Raw genomic sequence first — 27,236 nt, 5'->3', positions numbered from 1 at the left:
CATTTGAACTCGGCCCTCTTTGGTGCGTGACACTCCCTTCATGCTCACTGCTCCTGATGCTATCGCGGTGAAAATCACTCGTTAAGCAAAGTGGACACGGTTCAACATTCTCTTGCTTCTCAAATTTCAAAATTTCATCTCAGTACATGCGCAAACTCTCGTGCTCAGCAGATACAACCAAATGTTGGCCAAGGTCTACTCTGCAACCGCGAAAATATTACCAAGACAGTGGTACTTTTAATACTTAACTGTTATTTCCCTAGAAAGACTAATTATGACAGGGAGCGATTCGTCATTTTAAACCATTATTATTTCTTATTTTTAATGAGCTGGACGAGAGTTCAGGTGAAATGTATCCCATCAAGAGAGCACGGATCGATAGAAGAAAGATAAGCAAGTGGGGACCAAAAATAAAACCAGGTGCTATTGCTAAAAAAGGAAAGAAATTAGATACACCTATCCTGAATGGCAATTATGAATCCTATATCATATCCTGAATAACCTACCTATGGTACCATCTTATAAATCGTATTCACATGAAATTGGCATACGACCAGTTGATATTGGTAATAAGACTTATGTTAAACTTCAAACCGACGAGAAAAAAAGGGACATGTGAATAATGTGGCATTGGATTTTCATACTACTACATCTTTAACTGCGGAATATTATATTTGAGAGAATTCCATAATGTCAGACAAAAATGAGTTGAGTAGCTGCGACTCCTCGGGATAATAATTCTGTGGTTTAACCCTGTCCTCGGCATCGCCGCTCTCCACCCCATGAACTAAAGGAGCGGTGGAATATGTCCATTAATTAATGAATGCCTACTGTCACAGCTTGCTCTTTTCGATTTGTTTCTTATGAGTCATCAATCGTTTGCCCAAATTTTACTTGATTTTTTCGCAAAGAAGAGGAGATGAAAATGTTTGTTTCGCCACCTTTCTTTGCGTTTCCACGTCACGAGGCGTATCTGCGGAATTTCCGATTTAATAATATTGACAAGTTATCTGTTTCTGTCGGCTGCTGTAAAAATCACCTATGACGTGTGAACTAGGGAATAAACGGCGCCTGTTTTGTCACGAGCGATTCGAATATTCAATCGGGATTCTTTGTCTCTGCTTCGCCCGTTTCAGCCAATCACAGCCAGTGTGCAGTGGACGCGAAGATAAAAACAGTTCGTGCACGAATGATTTATTTGCCGGAGGGAAAATTGGTTTTGCATTTGTGGCAGCCACTGACTCATTCGTCAAGTGAAGTGGATTCAGCGCTTATGATTTGCAGTGAAAATCGATGCGAAAGAAACACGAAAGTAGCTTTAATAATCTACGAATTGACAAGCACCTACTTTACAAGTTCGAAAAGACATAATAGTGGCGGAATATTTTTAGTGACAATTGTTTTGCCATTTGTGTATCGATGGCTAAGTACTAACAACACGTATCTCAAAAATTGCGACTTTTCAGGAGAGCAAAAAAAAACGATTAATTTTTTATAATTGTACGCTAAAATTAAAAACTAAAAATTCATAAAACTGAAAAAGAAGCATATTTTTGCCAACAAAGAGTTGTTTTTTGCTTGAATTTTATTGTTTAATATTATTACGCTTTGTTTAGGATACCTGTGTCAAACCGGCCAAATTCTGAGATACGTGTCGTTAGAACTTAGCCATCGATGTACTATCCGTCAAATTTCACAAAAAATATGCTCGGTTGTGTAAGGGTGCGGGTTCTTGCCCTTGGTGTCGGGAAGCGAATAATCACGCTCAAGTATTTGAAGTTTTAACCCAAAGTTTATTTCCAATCAAAAAACCCAATATCAAAATCCATTCAAGCAAAAGGCATGAAGTAATTATGAATTTTTGCGTCCAGAATAGCCAAAATTTAGAACATTACCATAAGTCTCGGGAAGGAGAGGAGCTGCTGGTGATGGCACGGGTGGATAGCGAGGCGCTTAGGTCGCACGGGCCATACGGCCCGTGCTTCGACTCCAACTGTGAGTTACTGAGTGAGTCCCTGAGTGCGTCCGTGTCAATAGCATCTCCACTGTGCCATTATATAGGGAAGTGGAACCAGGATGTTTTCGTCCAAGAGGAAGGGGAAAGGAAGGGGAAGAGGAAGGTTAGGCGTTCTTGAAAGTGAAAAGGTGCAAACCCCAAGGCATATTTGTCACAGCTGGCTCTTCTGAGACGTCACACAACAACATACTTATGCATATTTTGGAAATGGAAATCTTCCATTTCCGGATCACTACAGTTGTATAATCACAAAGTTACATTTATATGATTTTCAGCTTTTTGATCAGCGATCCAGGTTTTCATACACTATTTTATTTTCTGTGTGAAATTTTATTTTTGTTATGAAAAATACCGAATTCACCTGCGATTTTGCTATCTATTAAACGGTTTCAGAAAATATTGCTCGTATTGCACATTGTATTTACTCGTAACTAGTCAAGCTATTGTAGCTCTTCATTTGTCTTTAATTGTTCAATTCAAACTGCGAAAATTGTGAAAATGACTAATACAAAATTCAACTATTTCTATGTCTCTTTCAATTGCTAACGTTTATTCTCTTTCAATTCTGCATAATACGAGGGTCGGTCTATAAGTCTTTAGAAAAATGCATAAAAAAATTAAATAGGCTTTATTTTTAAAAATATTTTTCATTTTAGAACTCTTTCAGCCATATAAATTTTTTTAAGCATTTTCCTCTATCCGCATATCCATTTCTTCGAGTTGTGAAATTATAAAAGTCACCGGAGTCCAAATCTGGTGGATATGATGAATTTTTTAATGGTTGAAAGTTTAATCCTGTAGTTTTGGCAATTGACTCTGAACAGGTGTGCAACCGTGCATAGTCTTGTTGAAGGAAGCAATTTTTCTTTATCAAATGAGGGCGCTTTCCTTGATTCATACCATCAAACGGTCCAATAACAATGCATAATACTCTCCTGTTATCGTTTTTCCCTTTTCAAAATTAATGGATGTTGAAAATTCCGGATGCATTTCAAAATATCGTTTCCATGACTTGGCCGGCCCATTTCTACATCTTTGCCTGCTTTGGACCTCTTAAATCTTCGAAATTCCATTGTTTTCCTGTCATTTTGACTCTGTAGTGTTGTGATAAATCCATATTTCATCAAAAGTAATGAAATGATCCGGAAATCCTCAGGATTGCGAAGTTAAAGCGCAAAAACAGCCTTTGAGTTGACCACACGATTGCGTTTACTCTCCAATGTGAGGAAACGCGACAGCAACCCTGCCGATATTTTTTCACACCAAAATATCGTGCAAAATTAAAGAAATTGTGCACCTCGATATGCCTGTGGCCTTACCTATCTTGCGCACTTTGATTCGTCTTGCACTTGAAACCATATCGTAGATTTTCTCAATCATTTTTGGGGGTAGACACTTCCACAGAGTGTTCGGGACAATGTTAATTTTTTTGGATGTACCGCCATGTTTTAACTCATTCACCAAATCGTTAATAGTTTGAAACACAGGGTCAGATCTTCCATAAGCTTCATTGAAGTTAGCTTCGATATCTTTCGGCGTTAACTCTTTCAAAAACAAGTGTTTCATCACCGCGAAAAAACTCAATTTTATCCATTTTTGTAAACAAATTAAAGTTCTTCACAACAATGAAACTATGGGATGGAAACAGCTGAACCTTTAACTGCTGACTAATCACAAGTGCTACTTTCTAGGCAACATTAATGTTTGATACCAAGAGAGCAATTCCTTGGAGATTCGGAAGACTTGTTGGACGACCCTTATAAAGTTGACTTTTCTAAATGCCAAATCAAATAACTCACCGATCAGATCATAGGTGTGCCATTTTTTCCAGCTTAATCAAGGTGGCTTCACATCCTGGGTGTCCAGGTATCTAGAGAATGCGAGCATAGAGCCGAGGGTTAATGTTTACTGCGAGGGCAGCCCTGTCTGCGGAGATGCTGTCAAAGCGCTGCCTCGCCTTCTTCTGTTTCGCCATAATCACGATGCTGCTCCGTTCTTGGCTGCGACTTGATGTTACTCAGTATAAAGCTGTGATTGCGGATGTGCCAATAACATGTCTCTTTCTCCACATTCCCACTCGAGATAGTGCGGTGGTCAGCTAAGGCTCTATTCCCCTCGTGACCCCATGTTTAAGGTCGTGCCGTGCTTTACAACATACTTAAGTGATATGTAATTCAGTGGTTTTGAATTTATTATTGTGCAATAGATGTTACACCAGTGGCGGCGTGCTGTCTATAGTTACAGTTTTTGTTGCGAGCAAGATCTTTAGAGCCAGGAATTGACATTATTCTTAAGTGAGGACTGCTCAAATCGTATAACTGCCACAAAATTTATGCGTTTCATCCATCCTTTTCTTAATGCTTCGCGAATAACTGCTTCAAATCTTGTTTTTCTATTTAGTTGTGTGGACACATTCACCAGTTAAGTTTTTAGAGTCCAATGATATGAATTTTTTTCATGTAATGAAATACAGCCCATTACAATAAGATCGCGTTTTTGGAAATTGGTCTTTGGCTCAAGTGTGCAGTGCTTATTAGTTCACAATTTCTTTTTTGAAGTTATTCTTGAGGCTTTTTCTAATATTTATAAGCCTTTCCAATGTTCCGCTAAATTTTCAAAGCTTTATCAGGGCTAATAAACCGAAAAGGTATAACAAAAGAAAAAAAAATCATTTTAGTAACTCCTGGTGTCCAAGGTAGTATGCAAATGCAGATGATCGTTCCTATCGCTATCTCAGTCTCAATTCGCATCCTGCAGTCATTATTCTGCCATCGTATGGAATCTAAGTCTCTGCCTGTGGCATCGTTCCTTCCTCTCCTCTCTTCGAATCTCATTAATTTCTTCACAACATCTTCCGCAGCTACGCCAAATTACAATGAAGGCTACTGGCGATCGTCTGGGGAAACCTGCAATTGTCAGCGAATTCTCATAAAATTCAGGGTGAGGCTGAGGCAGGATATTCTTCTCGTTCTTCTGCCGATGCGTCACTCCTTCTATGTCATGAAATAGAACGCATTGCCGTCGCTTGCACACTTGAAATGTGCCCCATCAATTCGTGGAGCGTTCGGGTGTTACTCTTGTTACCATCGGAATTGCGAATCGGGCCTTTTGAACGCTCGAGCGCCTGATAAGAAGTCGCTGTTCACCCATTGGTGATGGCTGGCGCTGCGCAAGTCGAGGCATCGAATTTCCACGATCCGCGACGACGATGAGCGACATTTACTTTGTTCCGCAATAATATATTTTGATTATTTTTCCTCGGAATTTTGACCGTCATCCGATAAAAACACCGTTAGCTTAAAATTTCTTGAGTTCCGGACATAAGAAACACAATCGTTCATCAATAAAAACGTAAAACAAGATAAATAAGTTAAACAATTTTTGTGCTCCCAAAATTGGCGTTTTACAGGGAAATTGGTGAATTGTCAGGAAGGAGTCAGGGCACTAAAAAATTTGATATCCCAAGCCGCCCTGAGATGGCAACGATATAATAGAAAAATATCATTGGGAGCATCTCTATGACATAAATGACAACTGTTGTCTCGACAATATCCTCTCTTTTCTTGTGTCTAGCTTCCATCACTTTATCATCCTTCTTTACTATTTTCAACACCACTTCCGTTGCTCAACAAAGCACAACACCACTAAACCAATGGATATTTAAAACAGAAGACCAATGATAAATGAAAATTATCAATGGAAAAGGACAACTCAGATAAAATATAAGGAATAGGTAAAGAGGGTTGTGAAAGAGAAGAAATTCGTAAGTGTGAAAAGATAAACATTAAAAAAATTGATTGAAGAGCTGCATCAATCAATCTCAGGATTGTTGATATTGGTTAAAATCATTATAATTGAATGAGACAATTTACGAATTGAGACAGTTACTGAGATGATAAAACTCCTATGCCTAAGATCAACTATCCCGGTATCTCTTGAAGCTTCCCTCGCGGATCTATCCCGCTAGAGGCGCTGCAATCGCGGGTGATATATTTTGTTGGGGGTGGGGGGCAGCGGACGTTTTGAGAAATCGGTGCGCGGTCGGAGGTCGAGCCGGAGCACTTTGCGCCCGCGCTGCCCTCTCCCGGAAGAAAAATGAGTTTCCGGGATAGAGAGATGCACTTAGGGCCACTAGGGGCGCTGGCGTCTCCTCACTCATCCCCACCCCCCGATTGCCTGGATAATAATCGACCTGGACGTATCGAATACCTAGAGTGCACTAAATTTCTTGGCGTGGGTCCGTCGGGATGCGAAGTGACGTCATTTCCAGGAGCATTCCACAATAGGTTAGGTTCGCTCTCCCTAACGTACTTCATCGACACAGAAACATTCGCGGATTCATTCCGATCGTTGCTTCGGACTCATCTGCAAAATATTGCGCAAGCCACCTCGATTATGAGTACGCATCAGGAAACAGCGCGAGTTGGCAATAATTATATATAGAGGTAATAAATTCGCGTTGTGGTTGTGTGACCATGATTCCCTCCTCGCATTTATTTAAGTCCTAAATGTTTGCTGGGAAATCGGGTTCCGACGCCTATCCGTTGGGCAAACTAACTCTTCGTTTATCGTTTCTGTAGCACCAGTTAATGTAACGAGGCCCCAACATGATGTTATCCGTGTCGCTCTGAAAGATCCTTCATGGCTGACGCAATGGGAGCTTGCCCCGTGTCTCCAACCTTTGACGAATCGCGACGCTTTCCTAGCATATTATTGAGTTCTTTCAGATTCTAGGTCTTCCTGCGTCGGATGTTCGCAGTCCAATTGCGGCCTGACATGTGCGACGTTGCACCTCCATCCCATTTCCCTCTTTCACCTGAAAGCCTCTCCAGTACATCACACGCTTTCACGACTCGTACGCTTTCCGAGGGCTCTAAGGAGAGAGAGATAGAGAGATGCACGGAGGCGCCTGCGAGGGCGGGTGCAGTAGCTTCCGCTCACAGACAACGCGGCGCTTCGAGCGTGTGGGCTCTTCTGCTGCGAGAGGCACAACTTGTGTTGAGTGTGTGGCTTTCGCGTGAAATGGGGAATTTACTATTTGTGTTCTGCTCTCTTTCTCTGTGTGCGATGGGGGGGAGTGGTAATGGTGGATTCGAATGTAGTGGATTGTGAGGAATGCGAGGGCTCTCTCTCTCTCGTTTCATTCCGAGCGGGGGCGCATGGCAGGGGGCGTTCTATCGACGGACGGAATGCCTCTTGCACTCGAAGGGGAATCCCGCCACGCACGGCTGCTGCTCCACCACGACTGCACACGCACTATTTGGAGAAAGACGAGGTGCTTTCGCCGCGAATTCACTCATTCTCTCGGGCTTCCTGCCGGGTGAAGGAATCCATTTGGCCCAACGCTTCGAGGCCTATCTCGTTCTTCGTCTTCAGGGAATACATTCGCGATTATAGATGGAGGGAGGGAGGACAATAGATGTCAATTGGATTCACCTGGACTCGAACCACGATTACACGGTGCAGTGAAGGATCAAAATCTTTTAGAGTTGGAAACGTAATAAGTTGCTTTTTTATAAATCAAGTCAATATTAATTTTGATAAATCACGACTACGTCAAATTTCGGCGCAGTCCTCACTAAGCACCTCAAAAATGTGAAATTTTTTAAATACTACGCTTTTTAGTTGAGATGAGTTTATTGCGGAGTATATATCAATTTGGTTGAATGACTTTTTTGAACGTGTGGGCAAAGAATGAAATCTATTTTGATGGATTAATTCCGATTGGGGCGAGATATTACGCTTTTCAAATAAAAATCGTGAGAAGGTCAATTCCAATTGCATTTACCTCCAGCAGAAAGGAGAATGTAATGGAACACGCGCCTCAACCAAATGCTTACATTAGTGCTATAAACGTCTTAGTGCCTAATGTATTTTTATATTTGTTTCACGTACGTTTTCTTCAGTAATAATCTTGGATGTCCATGCTCTTTCTATCACTGCAATTGAAGGCATGAGTACAACTCGATGATAAGAAAAAAAACTTTACCTTACCAAACCAAAATCGCGAAAAAAATGTCAAAAATCAATGATCTGAGAATATTTTCCTGACTCTTCAAGATACCCTCGATGTAGGATTTAAACAATATAAATCACTCATGGATACACGAAAAATGACAGTGTGAGATGAAATACTTAGTTGAAGTTTAGGGAGGATTTCACACAGTTCCATATATTTGTAGGAATTGATTACTGAAATTATCTCAAGCGCACAGCATACACAAGAATAAATGTTGCAAAACTTCAACAATTGAGATTACCTTCTTTAAAATATATTGGCCCCTCTCCATGAATAAATAGATAGTAATTGCCATTGGCCCTTCGAAAGAAATAACGGTTGATGTGAATTCTCCGACTGACGATGGAGCAAAATCTTACCCAGTCCCATAAAAGAAACTAACTGAGAAAACTCTTCGTTTATGTTCGAGATGATAATTGAATTATTTGTCAAAATCCATGTATTTAATTAATGTACTGACCCGGAGTTATGAATGAAAAGTGAGGTAATACAAGTAGGTCATTTTTCGTGAAGAATATGAGAAAGTTCAAGGAAATAAAGTCTGAAACGATTTCTTGTCGTCTTGATTTCCACTTTCCTCGGTTTCATCGTCAAAAGAAGCAGTGTCTCATCGAGGGATGGGTATCCTTCAACTCAATCGTAAATATCAGGCAAACAGTTGTTCCCTTGGGAATGAATCAGAATGTGTGGAGACCGTTTGGGAGAAGCACACGTGGAAAATGACTTTGTCGTCATCACTCCCACTTACACGACCACAGCAACGATTGCATGGGATGACAATCGATCTGTGACGTCACGACAGTCGGTCCCGCCGATTCGCTTAGCTCTGGGAGGAATGCGACAATTTGTGAGCCACATTTCGACATTCCTTCTTGACCCTTGGCAGACCGACCGGAGGCAATCGGAATGGAGCGTGAAATGCGCTCCGCGGCCATGTTGGCCTCCTTTGTTTCCGGACGGACGCTGAATTCCGCAGGGAGGAAGTGGCTTGGTTGCCGTGGCGACGTGACCCCTAACACAGGATCCCATCCGTCTCCCTCTCCGTGCACGAGTATAAATGTGTGGAAAGTTGCCTTGCATGCTCGGTGCTAACACGTCACGGAGTGATGACGTAAATTCATTCGCTTTCGTGGAAAACCCTCATCACTGAGTTACTTGGGTGCCAGTGCAAGCTTTCAATCCACCCGCAAGGTTTTTGGCAAGTTATTACGACCCGTGTCGTGTTTTGAGAACTACATGGGTGAGATATTTGCATCGAATTGTCGCTTTAATTCGGTGAAAATACCTCACTGACCGAATATACACTGATTTTCTATCCCTGATGTTTGATGCCACATGATTTTTAGAGCATGTACCTCGTTGGTGATGTGTATTTCGGAGCCCAACCAATCAATGAAGTTCTCTTCAAAGCCTTTCGCAAAGGTTTCCACATCCTCAGGCTGAAGATGCTTGGGCTAACGACTTCGTTATTCGGACCGCCTTCGGGTCCATCCGGAAATAATAATAATTTATTTACTCCTACATTTCCGTTTTACAGATGAATACAAGATAACGAAGAGAAGGAGCTTTATGTGGTCTCCAAGGTCCAAATAGGACCAGAATTGAGCCACCATCAAGTAACAAAAATGTAAACCAATAAAGAAAAAAATAATGCTGTAAATAGTTCATGAAGGTTTTAAAGATACAACATCAAAGTAAATTTTCAGCTATATCTTAATGCTGTAAATAATACATGAAGGTTTTAAAGATACAACATCAAAGTAAATGTTCAACTATTTCTTGTGAGGAAAGCCAGTCTTTGGCAAGTCTTAACATTTTATTTGGTGATTTAATTTTTTTTATTTTAGCGGGCCGTAACTTTGGCCCACTATTGATACAAACATTTAAAGCATTGAGGTAAACAATACTAAAGATGTAAACAATTGAATGGTCTCACGCGCAACGCTGAATAGAAGCATGCGTGCCTCTATTCAGACACGGTTCACATTACCCGCTCCGTGGTCGTCAAAGCAAAATGCTTCTCCTCTCTCTCTCTCTCTCTCTCTCGGCTTTGTATGGTGTTCAATGACTCAGGAGAAGTGCCTAGGGGAGATACTGCCGTTGCAAATGCGAAATCGGATTTCTGTGTCTCTGTTGGCAGGACATGCCACTCACCAGTCTTTCCTCGTTCCGCGATCGGCCTTAATCACTCTTCCAACTGATTATTAACTTAGTCATGAGGGTGTATCCATTTCGAAGATATTTATTTAGCTCTAAACATAATAACTGCGAAAAAATCATTTGGTGCTCAAAATGTCGATTGTTGAAGGGAAGTAGCTCAAGAAATAACGATTTTCACTCTGGTGGAAAGTGTAAACAATTTAAATAGTTATGTATACTTCAATGAAAACAGCTTTCTTATAAAAAGGAGTCTAGGATAATTTTCATTGCTTTTCAAATGAGTTTTTGCAGTGGTTGATTTCCAAAAAAAATCGCCAAGGTGTCCTCTATCGTTCGGAGATCTTAATAGACGTCCATCTATTCATAATTTTTACGTAAATCACGTCGAAGGGAAAGGAATTTCGTGAATATTTTGTTCTAGGCCTAATCCAGGTGAAAGCAATAAAATTTTTGCTCGAAAATTCAATTTTTGAATGGGGTTTTCTCAAGAACTATCGATTTCATAGTATAATTCTGGTTTTAATAGAATATTACATTATGTTTTGAAAGCGTGCACTAAGAAAACCGATTTCCTTGAGCATATAGCTTTGGAGGAATAAGGAAAACTCTAAAATATGGCGCGAATCTTGTGGGGGCAGTCACTTCAAAATATTATTTACACCCTGTTTGATTTTTAGTCGACTATTCTACATATAGTTGACAAAGTTGATGAACTGGATTTTATTGATAGTTTTGAAATTATGAAACATGCCAAGCTATTCGACGAGAATCTGCGGAATCGCTTGATGGGTGCCGTTACACCTCTCTAACCAATGCCCCCTCCCAGATAATGCAAGGCCACGCCCACTCACCTTTGACCTCTCACTTTATTCATCCCCATTCCTCTGCCCTCCCCCTCGCCCCTAATAACATGCGTACGTATGATAACGACATGCATTTCTTAACGACTCGCCAAGAGAAAAAGTTATATCACATCTCGGTAATGAAATGGAAGTGTTGAAAACGGTCAAGATTTCACCGAATAAACATGAGGAGAATTGCCGAAATATTCAGTGTATATGTAGGTGTGTATAGGGGAATGAGGGGCAAGAGTACGCATCTAACAAACAATTATAAAAATTATGCATGCAGGTTCAAGCTATAATTTTTATTTTTCACAATTGGTTCCCTGTTTCATATACCTCAATACTTATCTTCCATTGCTGCAGAATAAATTAATAACGGGAGTTATTCAGCAAAATGTAAGAGAAAAACAAATAGGAAACTTGCCCCTCACGTGGGGCAAGAGTCCTCCCATTGTGGGGCAAGAGTCCTAATCACAGTTTTCACATGTGAACCTTCTCTTTCCATAAAATGAAGTGCAAGGTTCTTTCCTTCATGTTTTACATTCATAACACATTGTCCAATTAACAATTGGCGAATCTGAGTACAATTTTCCACAACCTACATAGTCATAATCGGTTTTTCCTGTTCGGTGAATGCTCTGTTTGCCGTTCATAAAGCGCCGCTTAGTACTACAACCTTTCTTTACTTTCCTTTTGGATATATTCACGCTTAGTTTCTGGATGTTGGGGAACTCGTAAGAATTTCAGACCACTTTGAATTCTTTTTTCGAATTTACGCCGATTTTACGCTTGCAGTGCTTGTGGATATGGCCTAATGCTCTCAGGAGATGCCTCCCGATGTCTGCTAGGCAATGTATAGTTGTAAGTTGTAAGCAGTAAATAATAAGCAGAGTAAAGTACTCAAGGTGGAGGGTTGTATGGACATGAATTTGGAAATGGAGTGTAAGGAAGGAATATTGGAGGGTAAAAAAGCTTCTCCGCCTTCCATGACAAAACTAGATCATCAGCAGAGAGTTTTGGGTCTCCCTTAAAATGTTTCAACTAGTCATTATAAATGTCTAAATTAATGAATACCGAATTTGTCGTTAGCAAAAGAGTTCCTGGAGGTGATCCAACTGCAAGCTTATTTTCAAACGCTTTTTCGGAAAAAGTAAGGACTGGGGGAATTTACACTCATGCCTGTTCAAGGGTAGATCGGACAATAACCGGCAGCATGATGCGTATCTACGAATAAAAGGCATCTAAAATTCTTGGAAATAAGTAATATTTTTCGAATTCCCAATCATTGCATGCTATATGTTCTATTGCGCATAGCGTCTTAAGACGTGTACGCAGAGACAATCTCCAAAAATTTATTATCCTAATGCTTCCTAATATGTGTTTCTCTTACATTTTCCGCATTATCTTTCAATACAATTATTTAAAATGTAAATATGATATTTATCGCCGAAACTATGAAGTCATAGAAAGAGCAATCCTATAAATTGGGCGCTGGGCACTGGATCCAGGACTCTTGCCCCAACAGCACTTGCTACACCTAATACGCCATAACACAACCACATAGTGGGTTGCGAACCTGCTGACTGCATGAATTTTTTAGGCAAAGAATACATTTGAAGGAATGCTAGAGAAACGCAGCAATTAAATAAATAGACAAAGCGCATATAAAAATTACGCGGCTCTACAAATTAGATAAACGTTGCCTAAAACTGAAAAATAAGAAAAACTCACGTTCTGTCGTTTGTTGTCTTCCACTAAACGCACCCCTGTGTTATATTTGGTCACGTTAATGAAACTGAGTGACTACAATTGGCATCATCCAGGTATTTAGAGAAATAATTCGGAAAAGGAATCTTGCCCCTCACTCCCCTATGCGTATATGTACATTTCCATGAATACGAAGCCCCGTAAAGTAAACTTACAAACCGTTTGGATGTAGCCAATCATGTTTTGAAATGAATAAACCCTATTGATAAAACCGTCAAGGCAATGGGGTCTTATAAATCGAGTCTAGTTTTTTTTTATCGCTCCGACCACTTCATTGTGATCCGGTTGGCAGCCCTGGTCGGCGCCATCTGCACTTGGATTGGAGCTGCTCGTATTCGTCACGTGACGTGTGAGGCGGTTGTTATTTCCGTCGGCTTCCGATTTCTGGATGCGAGGCAGATTAGCTGGCGGCGAATGGAAAAAGCGAAAAGCCATTTCCGCTTGCAGAGGCACCAAAAGAGAGAGAGAGAGAGGGGGGAATGAGATTTGCGTCTCACCCACGCACGCACCAAGAGAAGCAAAGACAGGCAATGGCCGAAATCCCAGCCGAAAATTGTTACGCACAGGAAACGGATACTTTTTGTGCTCTTCCTGAATTACAGGCAGCGTCCATGTCCTTGTGCAGTGTGAGATTTTCGCCTCGAATGTACGAAGGGAATAGCAAGTGGGATTGAACTTGGGAGACGGGTCCATTTTCAGCTTACCCACACGAATGGACACTCTGGAAATGTGCGAGATACAACTAGACGTGAACGAAACGGACGTTGGCATATCGTCCGTGGCATAAAACTTACTCAGTGCACTCGAGGTGAACTTATAGTTGTACAATTGTTAATCTCATGCTGTATGCTGTTTGGAGCACGATACGAGTCGTGAGGTAGAACGAAAAACGGGTGCATTTTCTGTGCAATCGATTGTGGGCAGCCGTCAGGACTTGATGCACCAACGGTGAAGAGATTTGCTGATGCATGGGAAGACTAGAGTTAGGCCTTTTTAGCAATTGCAATTTGGCAGCCGATGCAGTGGCTATTCCGATTCGATATCAACACTGGAGGGTTCCAAAGTGTGCGAATACGCTTCGTATATGCTCTCTAGAGAACCAAAACAAAAACGAACCACGCGGGGCCCGTGCATCAGGCCGGGAAGTAGCGCAGACACGCTCATAATGAGTTTGTGACGTCACAAACTTATCAAGATTTTTCACCGTTAAGAGCTCGAGATGAAGGCGATTGAAAAGCGCAGGATGAAACGCCTGTCTGTACTTTTTTTTACAAACTATCAAATTATATGAAATCGGTAAACGGGGCCTTTGTCACACTGTCTTCTTACCCGAGCAATCCCTCGTTATATGGGGACCGCATTCCACCTCCATGATTGTTTTTGTACTGCTGCGACAAATGACAGCATGAATACTGCTTTCGAGGCTGAGATGGTGTAATTGGCAAGCACTTCATTCATTTTGTACTAAGAATGCCTGTTTTATGGCTGGAGTTTCTTAAAGATGAAGCAAATAAACTATATGATATTTCAAATTAATAAAACACGCAATGTCTATTTTAAATTTTTGAAAACCTATTATTAGTATTTTTACAAATATTACACATTAAAATAAGTTGTGGTGACAATATGGGTTAAGTACTAAATAAAGCCTTTGAAAACCCCATCCTATTTTCTGAAACAGCTTTAATCGCAGATATATCATAACATCCCGATTCCAACATCGACTGATTTCATTTTTCTTCTTACTTTGTGAGACATCCGGAACAAAATATCGGAGAAAAGGTTGTGATACTTTGTAGCCCATTCCACACTTAGTCAGCCACCACAGCGCCATCTTTCCATGCTGCCACCGTCGCCGTCTTAGAAAGTGTGCAATCGCATCCGTTAACAAAAACTTATAACTATGTAAATTATAGAGGAATACATTGCGATTTAATTACGCAATACGTAGCTGGCAATTTAACGACTAATTACGCAAAAGTAGCACTTACAATGTTGCTGTAAATATTTATCTTTCAAACTTGTTTAACCCAAAAAACACAAACTGGTGCAGCACTAACGTTCTGCATAACTCCATGCGTCAGCGCATCCTCGAGGCTCTCGCACTAACTAAGGCTAACTGAGACTCTCACATTACCAATGGCTTTCAGCTAGAATGCGCTTGCTTGCCAGGCATTCACGTTGCCCACATTTCAACCAATAGCTCTTAATACCACTTCTTCTTACAGACTCACGGTTATTAAACAATTCCACTCATTGATATTAAGTTTTCTTAATTTGTCACGAATTTCACGGGCCCTCCCCACAAAATTTCGAAATATGGGTCAAGGTTAGATATTTCGGTAATTTACACAGACGTCATGCCTTTGTCTGCTCTGCCCTACAAAGGGTCTGCAGGGGGACGTGCCAATATTTCCAAACACGGCGAAGGCGAATGCGAATCGATGCGTAATACTACTCATAGCAGAAGAGTTGAAAAGGGTTTTTATTATATTTGTTTGCAATGGCATGTAAAAATATAATGAGACACATATATTTCCGTTTCCATATCCATTTCCCGAGACATTTGCGAGATGAATGGCGCCAAAGGGACGATGGCTTAACGTCCCATCCGACGGAGGGAGTGCTGTGGTACATGAAGTGCCCTCCAAAAGGCACCCTAGCACCAATAAGGTTGTCTCGGAAAAATCTCCGCCACCTCCTGGATTTGAACCGGAGCCCATGAGGTGGGACGTCAGCACTCAATCCGCCTCTCCAACCCGATACCGCTCTATAATAGGCAGTTTATCAAAAATCACCGCCGGGATCAGAACCCGGACCCACAGGATGGAGGTCAAATGTCTTGACGCCACTCTCAAACCTAACCCCCCTCCGGCTTTCTTTTCTACGAAATCATGATTTAAGTTCTCTCCCAGATAGGATTACTTTACGGGTAATTTATACCGAAGTAATATTTTGTTATATGTTCATCTATTCACATCTGTCATTTACGTTACCTTTCTCTGCACTTTGTTCGTAATGGTAAAAAATGCTTATAAATTGCAATTGCATTGCCAACACTGAAGTGTCCAACAAGAGACGTGAATCTCAATAGTAAGCGTAATAATTACCCTGACTCGAGGGAGTTTGCTCTCGATCTTTTTGGTTACTGCGTGCGCCGCGGAGAGGCGAGGGGCGCCACGTAGCCACTCCCCTTCAAATCTTTCGCAATCGCATTCCGAGATCCGATTTGCGATATCTCTCTTTGCCGCTCCACCGCGCTCCCTCATTTCCATCCCCCCCTGTGTCCCCGACACCCCCAACCCCCCCTTCACCCCTCTCTCCCTCTAAAAGGGAAGACGACTCTTTTCAGCGGAGATTGACGCGATATCCCGCGCGGCCGGATTACTCGGAACAGCTGACAAAAGGATTTCTCTCGAATAAAAACGAACGGAGCCGCGCACAGAGCAAATATTTCCCAATTGGGGGAGAGAGAGGCGCTGGCATCGCCACAAGTCGCTCCCTTTTCAACCACGACGACGACACCTCTCAATATTCTTGGCATTTATTCTGAATTTCTTTCGTCGAAAAGTGGGCAAGCTACAGCTGATATTTACCAATCCTAATAAAGTAACTCAACATTTAGCGAAGAGTCGCTGATTTCTCCTTGGACTTGAGTTAGTGAATTGATGAGCGACTATGGCTTCGATTGTTCCAATTTATTCTTATAGCTAGCGAATGTTAGTTATAGCTCAGCCAATTTGTTGCAGAAAAAAATCTGGTAAACACACCCAGAATAAGCCTGGTCGACTAGTTTTAGATGATAGATGAATGACAGCCGATAGGGTACCTATAAATTTAACAATATATTGAAATGGACTTGTGTTTCATCTACATCCACTGATTGTGTTAGAGGAGGCCTATGTTGGCGTGTGGTTGGGGGTGAGAGGATTTCAGCCATTTGCAAAAAAATAAGAATGGTGCTTTAGAGTGATTTGGCGTCCGAGTCCTCTTATTAACCGTTTAGCACATGTATTGCCACGTAATAGACCACCGTTAAATGCCTCGGTGTTTCCCTTGGGGACTGCTGACGCGGGTGGAATTGACATTTCATTTCGCGTGCACATATTCGTAAATCCACGCCATATTTTGGTCGACCGAGTGCTCAACAGGTTCCATCACTCTCCATTCCAGATTAATTTGCATTCTTCCTTATTTCACACCTCCACACTCTCTCCAGGAATGTTGCGTCCTTCCATTGCCAAGCACGATTCCCACAAAATGAAGCTTGGCGAACTTTTCCGCGTTTTCAGTTTATTTCCTCCGATTTTTTTAGTTTGGCCGTAATAAATTTCAGATCTGTACCCCTGACTGTTTGGGCTGCGAATTGAGTCGCAATTTCGAGACTAATGTTTTAGCTACCCATAATGCAACAAATCTACGAAATATGAACGAATGCCGATAATCCACTATCCATGATGAGCGCTTTGATTTAACAAAACGGGGAATAATATGTACAATTCCATGAAAAAAATGACTACGGTATTGCGCTATGTGTTCTCCAAAAATTTCACGGTTATTTAAAGAAGACTAAGAATGTCTCTTCAGGTGGTAATAATTGAACGCCGCTAATGACGTACGTGTAGTGAATTCTCATTCACTCTAAGTTCTCCCCAAGGGATAATTTTTATTTCTTCCATTCCCTTAAGCGACCTTTCATCCTCTTTCCCGACACCATGTCTATTGGAGAGCTTTTCGGAAACGCAGCGCTTTGACGGAAACCATTGGAATCATTTTCGGGAAAAATAAACCTAACAATACGCGTAAAGATGCTTCTCTTCCTATAGTCGATCGAGTGGATCAGAATTATCGGATCCAAGTCTATGCAAAGGTGCTCTCGCTGACGATTTCGATTCTTCTGGCCGGTCAAATTGATTAAAAATATCGCTCTTAAATATAAAGGCATGATTTTAAGAATTTCATCGTGAAATCGCTTGAGGGACCATTTTTTATTGTCCGCAGCCGCTCTCCAAAAGATTATCAAATGAATGTAGTAACTGTCGTGAATAAAAGCGAATATCTTTCAGAGTGACACGGAGACCATTATCTTCGGACCAGACTACATTTCAAGGTCCGATGGAAACGAATCAATTAGAGGGGTATTTTGCCGAAGCGGATATAATATGGGTAGATCAGCAATGGTCATGGAAATGTGCATAGTTAAGTAAAAACCAAATAGCTGGGATAAAATGTAAAGAAGCAAGAATAAGAGAAAGAGTGAGAGAAAGGTGTGCCCTGTCTCACTTAATTTGTAAAGTTTACATCGAGAAAGCCATCGATGAAATTGAAGAGAAGGCTTTCGGTGCCACTGCTCACGGAGAAAGAATTAGAATGCTGAGACTTTCTGGCTATAGCCGATATAGAGAATGGTTTGATGAACACTCAGGCAAACAAAGCTAACAATAAAAGTATGGTAGTAAGCAAATAATTCATCAGATGCTTATGGAGCATGTCCCTTTATGAAAGCGAGGCTTGGACGTTGACAGCAGCAGAGAAGTCAAGAGTGGAAGCATTTGAAATGTGGTGCTACAGAAAAATGATGAAGAGAAAATGGATCAACCGAGTTTGCCATGAGGAAGTACTGAAAAGAGTGGGAAAAAAGAGAAGTCTTCTAAATACCTTAAGGGGAGGACGGGAAACTTAATTTGACACATCATAAGGTATGATGGCCAGATGAAGACAGCTGTAGAATGGCAGGTGGACGGGAAAAGTGACACAAGGTACGGCCCAGAATGACAGGTTATAGGGAGGGTGTAAAAGAGAAGAAATACATCGCAATGCGGATAGGAGAGAGGAATGGAGAGCTGACTCAAACCAACCTTAGGGTTGTTCACTTATGACGCACATGACAACTTTATTCAAACTCTTAGGCAGGTCACGGTTGCATTGATGTTAATTACCTACGATAGGACGAGTAGTGTCGTGATGTATGTAGTCCTCTTGAATCATTCCTCCCATTCTTTCCATAGACTACTAAAATAAATGTACGGTGGGGCTCCTTTGAGAAATCACGCACTTTTTTATTGAACGGCTGGTGTCTTAGCATCCCCCACCACACGCCCATCGAGGCAGGTTACGAGTTAGTGCGTAATGTTTTCAAGGTGCGCTTAATGGTGCTCAAATGATACATTGGTGTTATTTTCATTCTGGATTTCGGCTCCACTAGCGCTTAAAACACAAATTCCCCTCGCCCGCTTTGTTTTCTCCCCTTATCGCTCCTTCTCTCGCGGAGAGCACTCGCGCTGAAAGCAGCTCGTCAACAGACGCACCACAGTGGACCGAAAACACTCGAGTCTATTCTGCTGCCCTCCCTCCCTTCCGAAACGAAAACCAGCGCCTTGAAGTTCGTCCATGACACCGGTCACTCGAGAGCAGAATTGCCTACAATAACAACCGCACATATGTTTGCCGCATTTCATTTTTATCAATCACCACGCACTTGCGATTCAAAATTTAAACTTTTCTTATTTTAATATCAACACATAACGTCAAAATCAGATCAAATATGCGGATATAATTTTTTACGTCAAAACCACGTTCATAAGTCGTCTTCATACTTGATTTTACTAAGCCTAATTCATTCGACATTTCGAAGTGGGTTACCAGAAATTGCAGAGGAACCTGTGCATATTGGGAGTGTTATTTTTCAGATTGCTGCATATGAAAGTTAACTACGCAGGCGAATAATGAAGTTAGAGCTCCTTTTTTCAGTTTATTACTTATTAAGGATCAAAATTGAGGCTAACTTAAATTAAATTTTACACAAAGATGAGGAGATGAATATATTTCTCCTTCGCAGCCGTCATTTCCATTGTTTTCTCCCTCTGCCATCTGGAAGCAGATTCATACTCTTTCTTTGAAACTTTCGGATGAGGAAATGGCTGGATAAATCTCGCTAATTTCGCGATTGAAAACGCGTGCGAGTCGGTCGTGTTCAGATGGCTCGATGAGCATTGCCTCGACTCTGCTTTTTAGGTAAGTTTGTCTTTTTTCTGCTTGTCGCTGCGGTTGAGGTGGGAGCACGACATCCAATGGTTCGAGTGAGTTGAGGATGGGAGAGAAACTAAACGATTCCGCTTGGACTGATGGCTTCGACTCATTCGCCCCGACCACCAGCAGCATCAGCCGCACTCTCTCCCAAATGCACTTGAATCCGTTTTATCTTAGAGTACATTTGTATTATAAGAAGGATCGCATCGCGTATTCCACACTGATGCTCACTTTTCCATATTTCCTGCCTCATTTCCATGCACCCCAACGACTCTCTCTCTCCCTCTGTCTGTCTGTCTGTCTGTCGGGGGTCCTTTTTTACGGATGCCGGGGGGAGGGGATAAATGACGCGAGGAGAGCGCCCCCTCCCAAGGGGCGACACGCACCCCCTCCACTCCTGTTCCGCTACATTCCCCCCTCCCGCCCTGGGCGAGCCACCGTGTTGACGCGCAAGGTGTGCGGGTTGCAGCCCACGCCAGGATACATATCTATCTCTCTCTCTCTCTCTCCTGACATGAGTGGAATACTCACACCTAGTGCTGCTCTCTTTCGGCTGCGCCCCAACGTCAACTCGTTTGTCTGCCACCAACCGTCTTCTTCTGTCCTCACTTTGTCTGTCCTCTTCATCCTTCTTCTTCCTCTCCTCATTTCTCTTCCCACTATTCCCTCGACTGCTGCATTTAAAATCCCCTTCCCTATTAAAATACACCCAATCCAATTCACCTTTCTCATTTGAATAGTTCTCAATAATGCTCTTTCCTCCCAAACTCTTCATCCATCACCTCCTCATTCCTCACTTTCTCCACCCTTTTCACTTTCTCTCTCTCTCCACATCCACATCTCAAAAGCGTGCTAAAAATCTCGCCACAATTTTCTCGAGAGTGAATAACTCGCGGGCAGCTAAAAATATTTTACTGAAAACCAAATATGTAGTTTATAAATCAACTTTGAGGCTTAGAGCGAATACGTTCGAATATTCAGACACTCGAGTAATTTCTTCAGCAATGCTCGCTCCTACGTCGTCACTACGTGTACAAGAATGCAAGCGTGCTTGACAATTTGGGCACGGACCACTCATCAATATTCATCATCCTCTCTGAGCTCCACTTACAAGTAGAGCCGACCACCAGAGCCCATTTTTTCCCAAAGCCTTTGTTCATGCCCAATCATGAGGGGTTTCATTCGTGATCTGCCAACCTACTACTCTATTAATGAAGAAAATATAAGTTATTTAATTTTACAGAGCTTTTTTATCAAATGCTTGTAAAGGTAGAGAAGCAACCTTTAGTCAGTCCGCGTTTGGAGTATGCTGCTAGCGAGTCAAGCCCTTTTGTGAGGAAGTACTGTTACTTTAGAATATAGATTACTGCATGTTGAAAGTGAAGATCGACCAGATGCGCGATGAATTTGTTAAATTTCAGTGCTTGCAATATGTTAGACGAGTGAATCTTTTAAGTAGCCTTGAGCAAAATAAAATCGAAATTTACTTATAAATTTCGGAGAGGAATGTTCTCTTGCGATGTGAAAAATATCCTTCTCCAATTCATTTCCATAACACCGAATTAATATACTGCAATTTTCTACAATGTTTGTGGAAAAGTGCAAGTCCAATATTTACAGTGCTATGGGCTTCCACAGTGTGACGGCCAAAGATATCTTTAGTCTCTTTCAACCATTACTTGTGCAGTTAAATCTGCCTTTAAGGGTTATAGGATGTCTAGCTCACAATTGGAGAATGCGCGTTGAAATTTCTCGCTTCAAACTGTCACGAGACCACTCTAGCCCGCATACTTGAAACTTCGTGCCTGTCTGTTGACGCGAGCTTTTGTGTTTCCGTAACCTTCCGCATGGCGCGATTGGCTCTTTTTAAGGTGCTCTTGCAAGATCACATTTCGAATTATCAAAACGCTACTCAAACAATTACAAGTCTATTGCTGACGTGGGAACGGTCATTGTAGTGTGCAATCTGTCTCTAAAAAAGCTCAGCCTACTGCCGAAAGTGTCATCGTGTTGGATGCATCGCACATCTTTCGAATAATTTACCATATGATCGAAATTCCGTTTGTTTTAGTGAATGGTCCTTTCGTCTTGTATAGTGTTGGCAAACGGGACAAGAGCTCGGCTTGAGAACTGTGCAAGGCGCCTTTCTCGGGACGGCTGTGACGATGGCATCCCGGGAATACTCGAAATGTTCGACGCGCGTGTCTCCGCGCGACGCAGAGGGGAGATGACACGCCAACGCCCCCCCCCCCCCCAATCCACCCCTCACCCCCAACTGTAACATGCCACACCGCAAAACTACCCTTCACTCAGTTCCACACGAGTGGATGCCGAGAGGGGAGGCTCCCTTTTTATTTTCTGCCCACAATGCAGTGCGGCGCGCCGCGCACGATTGTTGGGGACGTCCCCGTCGCAATCCCAACGCACCCTCTCTCTATCTGCTATGAATCCCTTTAAGCCACGGATCGGCGCAACGGAATCTCTGGTCGTCATTTGCAATCACGCTCTCTCCCACAGTCTAAAGAAAGTGGAGAAATTACAAAATGGCGATTTTCGCGTCTCTCTCAAACGTTGCTACGAAATTAAAAATTTAGTTGGCATTCGATGAACTTGGGATGTCAATTGATATGTTAAGTCACTGTTGTCAAGTTGCTGTCCGGCAAACATGAATAATATTTCGAAGGAATGGCGTTTTTCAGTTTTCTCTGGAAATCTATCAGACTTTGTACGACATGGCACTTTTGAAATAACCAAATTGGATAAGAAATCTTATCATGTGTTAAGATGATACTTTTTATTTATTTTCAGAGATTTTTAACCGAGTTTGGTTACCATTACGTTACAAAATGACGGAAAGATTTTTGACATAGTAATTAGCAAAAGTAGTGCTTTAAAATATGTATACGTAGAATGATTAATTTGAGGGTTTTCTTGTAGTGTTGCGGAACGGTCACGTGACGAAGGGCCACCGCTCTCGTTAGCCACCGCCACCATCCCAGTTATTCATTATCACATAAAAACTGCATCTACGCAATACTCTGCAATTTGCTTTCTCTGCAGTGTTCACCATGGAGTGAATATTTCTCCTAATATATACTCAGCTATATGCGGGTGATACAGCAATCGCATTTGCAACTACGTGGCATCATTTACCTTTCACGAAGCATGCACTATTCAATCCACTACCTCCTGAGACAATACTTCGGTGACTGATCATAAACGTGCAGCATGCATTAAGCCGGCAAAATGGACACCACATGGTTTTATAAAAATATAAAATAATTACGATATGACGTGAATGAGCGAGTTAGGGGTGTGTGATCCAACCGAAGATGCATTTCTCAGTGCAACACAAGACTGCTTCTCAAATGCATCATCTCCACAGAAAGATAATACATACCAATAATTTGAATTAAAAGAAGTCCACCCATATAACTACCGAATAAAACAAGGGTTTCAATGAATCAATGGAAATTAAACTTTAAAAATGTTCAAAAATGATGAAATGAGAAACAATGAAGCGCAAATGCAAAAAAAGAACAAAAAATAAAAATGGAAAAATTTCTTATGTGGAGAGTCGTGACATAGGACATTCTTTTCCTGAACTATTCCTAATAATACAAGGAAAGAGTGACATCTTAAATATCTCTCTGTTCGGGGTTTCATATTCCTCTCGTGATTCTTTCTGTAACACATTTATTCAGGCAAAGGATATTTTTCACAACATCTGTGTAAAAAATCCTCTCCGACTTTGCTTCTTCGAGCGTAACGTTTCTCTAAGCTCCGGCTAACATTCTCAGCCTAACTCGCCCAATTTTATTGTTATAACTTAACGTGAATATTGCCAAACCGTACTCTGCTCCATTTATTTCAGCGATCGTTCCTACCTCAAAAGGGCGCCACATAAACGCGGACAGCATCCTTCATATGAGGTCTTAATAGGGTTATAATGCTTCTCACCTTTAACTTTCTATAGTATTTACCAAGCATTCTCTTTATGCATCACAGTTTAAGGGTAGTTTTTTCCTTACATTTCGTGCACTTACGAAACATTCCGATTGAGAGTGATTCCCAAGTATTACACGAACTAGGTGTTCAATGTCTCAGCGTTATCGATGTTGTTTCTCCTTGAAATGACTCCTGACTCCCAGAACATTTATTGCCACTCACTTAAAAGTCTATTCAAACTCACAGCGACCACACCATTCATTGATGGTGAAGAGATCTTTTTCAAATTTCCTTCTAGAGGAATCGCGATCAATCTCTCTCTCTGTCACTGAAAAACTTGGCGATCTGTGAAAAGGGTGAATCGTGAACCTGGCGATATAATCATTAGTGAAAAGAAGGAACAAAATAAATACTCTTCCATCCGAGGTAACTTTTACAGTGTCCGAGCAAACGCCATCTAGAGCGACTTTCCGTTCTCCATCACCTCGGGATTCATTGATCACATGTATTGCGTGGTTAACAATTCCACATTTCTTCGAACTCTTGCATCGTATTGCAGTGCGGAGATTCATCGAATGTCACCGCCATCTCTTTCATTACGCTTACGTCTCTTTTCACCTTCGGCTAGAAACGATTAGTTTCTCTCTTGAGACTGGAAATTTGATTTCCACGAAAGGGCATAGATAAGAGGGTGAAAAGTCCCCCTCCGGGATTTTTTCCGGACTTGGGGCATAGGATTTGGGATCAAAAAGGACTAACCTCCTCACCTTTCCAGCCGGCTGGGGGTCCGCCAGGGCTGGCACGCTCGAAAATCCGATTTTAACTGTTTTTTAGATATCTCAAGCTAGAAAGAATATTTTGTAATGCGGTTTGTGGAATTTGAATACTTTTTAATGGAGTAGATGTCCAATTGCTATCAAGAATTTCAGCACAAATATCGTTGTGAGCGTTATAGCCAGTATGAGCGTGAGTGTTCGTGGGAGGACGAAATATATGTAAGATGGTATGAAACGGGTATTATGTAGGGCCAGGACATAAAAAACAGCAAAAAATGGCCAAAATCACATTTTCTAATTTCTTTCGCGGTGTTCCACCCCCTAAATTTTATTCTCCAATGCACTAGCCGAAAGACATTTAAAAACGCCCCCGGAAAACATTTTTTCTTTGTGGTCCTGTCAAAAATATTTTATTAAAAAGAGGCGCTAGAGTTTTTTAAATCGACGCCATTTCAAAAAAAATTGATGGTGTTGAAAATCGGACGATGCAAATGATGACAAGGCTTATGTCGATTGAAATTACACGATTAGACAATTTGATCATGCGATTTCGATATATTATATTATGCTATTTTGCAGAGTTCAGTTATCATTCGATCGCCCATCACAAATGTCGAAACAAAACTTCTGAGTTTTCATACCTTCTTGTTCTGTCAAGAAAGCGAGGAAAACTATGTAGTATAATAATTATCACCAGATATAAACAAAAGCTGTCTTAATGCTCTACTTCACCTCATCCGACCACCAAAGAAGGCTTTCGCCGGTTGGCTGAACGGCCAAATGCCAGTTAGGATGGTCAGACCTCAGCCAATTATATCAACGTGTGGGTGAGCGTGGCAGGAATCACGCCGCGCCGTGCCGTGCCTTGGGTCACGTGGCGCTCGCAAGCACGCCTTCTCGAGGTGCATTGTGGGAAGGTAGTGGGAATGGTTGGGTGGAATATTTATGAGCGAGGGAATTCCGATCATTGTCCGGTCAAAACCATTAGAATGATAAACATAAATCTCAGTATATTGTCAAAGTTTTCTTATTTTGTCGAGAGGGATTGGAGAGCTATGTGGTGTCATCTGCAGCCTGTAGGTGCCTCCATCACCATGACAGCGCGACTAGGTGGAAAGGGTACAGAAATGCAAGCTTGCTTTTAAGATTGATAGAAACGTCTTATGGCTGTATTAATTAGGACACCATATTGTTGTCTCAAGAAATCTATGAAAGATGCTGTTGACACTATCACTTTGAGTAAACAAAAGCCGTCATCTTTGCTTAACATTTTGCCTTCCCCCACCTCATCCAGCAAAAGCTTCCGATGGTTGGGCGACCGGACTATCAGGATGTTGACACTCTTATCAATGACCAACGTGTCGGTTATCCGTGCGCGTGACTGGAGTCACGCCGTGCGGCTGTGTCTGGGGTGTCGCGTGGCGCACGCACGCACGCGTCCCGAGGGGCATTGTGGGATGGATTGTGGTAATGGGGGAGGGGGACTTATTTATGGTCGAGAGGAGAGAGTTGTCGCGAGGAGTGATTCCGCTGAAAGCGAAACCCAATAAACAGTTCCTGTGGAAAGCATTGCTCCCTCCTTTTTTTATTTATTCCTCCTCCCACACGGCAGGGGGTAGTTGGGGGCGGGGGGGTTGGGGTGGTGTCGGAAAGGGGTTGGCTTGCTCTCGCGCCCAACTCCACTCCCCCCACCCCTTCCATCTCACTCGAGCGACGCCAAACGGCAGTTTACCGAAGCTCGCCTCCCGCAATCTGCACAGAGCTCTCTTCCGGAATCCGAGTCGGTAATTAAATGCAAAGCGAATATATTTCCCGCTGACTTTTAGAATGTCCCTCCCTGGCTCCATTCCCCACATCAAAGCGCCCTTTTAATGGTGCACTTTTTTCACCGCAAAGTGGAAATTTAGAGTTCCTTTTCGATGAATTGAATTGGCCTCCATGAAAATCCGTGTCCAATGGGCCGTGATCAGATCTACTCCCTCAATCCAATGCGACCATTGCCTTCGAAGAAATTGTTTTAAGACTTTTGTTTACTTTTGATCTGCGAATTAGTTTTTATAATTGCAAAGGTAGGAGGTAGCTTGGAGTCGTTCGGGATGTGGGTGTGGAGAAGAATGGAGAAGGTGAAGTGGACGGAAAGAGAGAGGAACGACGAAGTGCTGGACATGGTGGGTGAAAAGAGGCAGCTTCTAGATGAGACGGAAGGTATGGATGGAGGGAGTAATTAGCGAAGGGGGGGATTGTTGAAAACAGTGTTAGATCAGGGCAGAATGTTGGGTAAACGAGGGAGAGAAAGGATAAGAATATATAGAATGAAATGTTAAAATTGTTCCTGGAGTTTAGGCCAACGTATGTTATGCAAAAAAAGTTATAGCCAACGTTTCGATTAATTTCAAACCATCATCAGGGCTATGGAAGAAAAAAACATAAGAACAATATAAAATACAAAGATAACAAAGATATACAATATTTTTACATATTTATACAATATTTTTGCATATATTATTGTATAAAAAACGCAATCGTAACATTTATTAATGTAAAAATATTGTGTATCTTTGTATTTTATATTGTTCTTATGTTTTTTCTTCCATAGCCCTGATGATGGTTTTAAATAAACAAAAGCGTTGGCTATAACTTGCTTGCATAACATACGTTGACCTACACTCCAGGAA

Source organism: Ischnura elegans, chromosome 10 (genome assembly GCF_921293095.1).
Source record: "Ischnura elegans chromosome 10, ioIscEleg1.1, whole genome shotgun sequence".
NCBI classification, from domain to species: Eukaryota; Metazoa; Arthropoda; class Insecta; order Odonata; family Coenagrionidae; genus Ischnura; species Ischnura elegans.
The sequence above is the reverse complement of the archived record's forward strand: the minus strand, read 5'-3'. Positions refer to the sequence as shown.